Source organism: Halyomorpha halys, unplaced genomic scaffold, assembly GCF_000696795.3.
Source record: "Halyomorpha halys isolate HHAL.00 unplaced genomic scaffold, Hhal_1.1 Scaffold414.1, whole genome shotgun sequence".
Lineage (NCBI taxonomy): Eukaryota > Metazoa > Arthropoda > Insecta > Hemiptera > Pentatomidae > Halyomorpha > Halyomorpha halys.
Genome location: NW_027106621.1, coordinates 157728 through 159245, shown reverse-complemented (window position 1 = coordinate 159245; position 1518 = coordinate 157728). Strand labels below are relative to the sequence as shown.

The 1518-nt window shown below is 25.6% G+C and overlaps 1 protein-coding gene across 1 annotated transcript in view; it reads right to left on the bottom strand.

Annotated features, from left to right (window-relative positions):
- The window catches only part of Dus1 (Dihydrouridine synthase 1), a gene marked incomplete at its 5' end in the record, with an annotated part of 114420 nt that overhangs the window by 2015 nt on the left and 110887 nt on the right, over nucleotides 1-1518 (bottom strand).

Sequence of the window (1518 nt, the reverse complement as noted above, 5' to 3'; positions counted from 1 at the left end):
GTAGAAATATACTATTTTAATGAGCCAACGTTTCGCCCCACGTTGCAGGGCTTCTTCAGGGCTATTTTGACGGCAGTCAAAACAAAAAAAAAAATAATAAAATGATTTTTTTTTCATTTTTTTTGTTTTTGTTTTGACTGCCGTCAAAATAGCCCTGAAGAAGCCCTGCAACGTGGGGCGAAACGTTGGCTCATTAAAATAGTATATTTCTACTATTTGATTTTTTTTGACCGCACCCGGACCATATTCCTTTCATAGTTTTAGAATGTTTCTTATTAAAAAATATTAAGGTTTGTTGTATTAGGAGATAATTTGATTGTATAGCAAATGAAATTTCTTTTATTAAAAAAAATTGTGAATATGAACACTCTTAATTAATTGCCAATTATCTTTTTTTTTTCAATTTATTATTACAAATTACATCTGTTTTTTAAATATTATTTTATAAGAGAAGAAGATATTTTGGGGGTGTGGTCAAAATATAACACAAATAAGTTGAAGTAACTTATTTAATCGTGCCAATGTTTCGGGCAGAATTTGTAGCCTTCGTCAGGGCTAAGAACAGAACAAAATAACAACCAATGAATACAGAAAATATATTTTATAGTTAACAGCTATTAACTTGCTCACGTTTGGCCCCACTTTGTAGAGCTTCATTGGGGTTAAAAGGATATGAAAACAACTAAAAATATTTTGACATATTAAGATAATAACATTCAAAAAGGTAAATATTAAATGAAAAGAAAATTATATGCAAATAAAAGAAAAGGAGAAATAAAATATTATTAAAATATATAAAATAGTATTGATATAAAATAGCCAATAAAAAGAATATAAAAAAATTACACATTTTTATATTCTTATCTTTGTCTATTTTATATTAATAACATATATAGAATATGTGTATATAAATAGAAACGCCAAAAGTAGACAAAATTTTAATCTACTTTCTCAATATAGGAGCAATGGAACAGGCTTTGGAAGGATATGTGCTGCAATTTTGAATATTTAAAATGAGTTTGTTTTTGCCTCCATAACTTCTGTATGATGAAACTGATTAGTCTGCGATCCATGATAAAATTGATTAGTTTGCACTTTCGTGCAAACACTTGGAACAAACAAAACTAAACTATTTGTATTTAGAAAATAACTATTTATCAAAAAAGAGGATATTATAATATATATAATATGATATCAATCTATTCTGTTAAGTCTATTTTCTATTAGATCGATTATGAATTAAATAAATCAATTTAATTGAATCTATATAAATTGGATTTTTTATATTAATCTTGAGTATATTCCCATTTTTACTATTAATAGTTTTTTTTGTTTTATTTTATAACTATAAAATTACATCTGACTTACGAAATTTAATTATATAAATCTAACAACTAAATAAATAAAAATTCATAGTTTTAGAATTGGAAGATTATTGATTGACCGTGTGTAAAGATGAAAGGAATATGGTCCGGGTGCGGTCAAAAAAACTCAAATAGTAGAAATATACTATTTTAA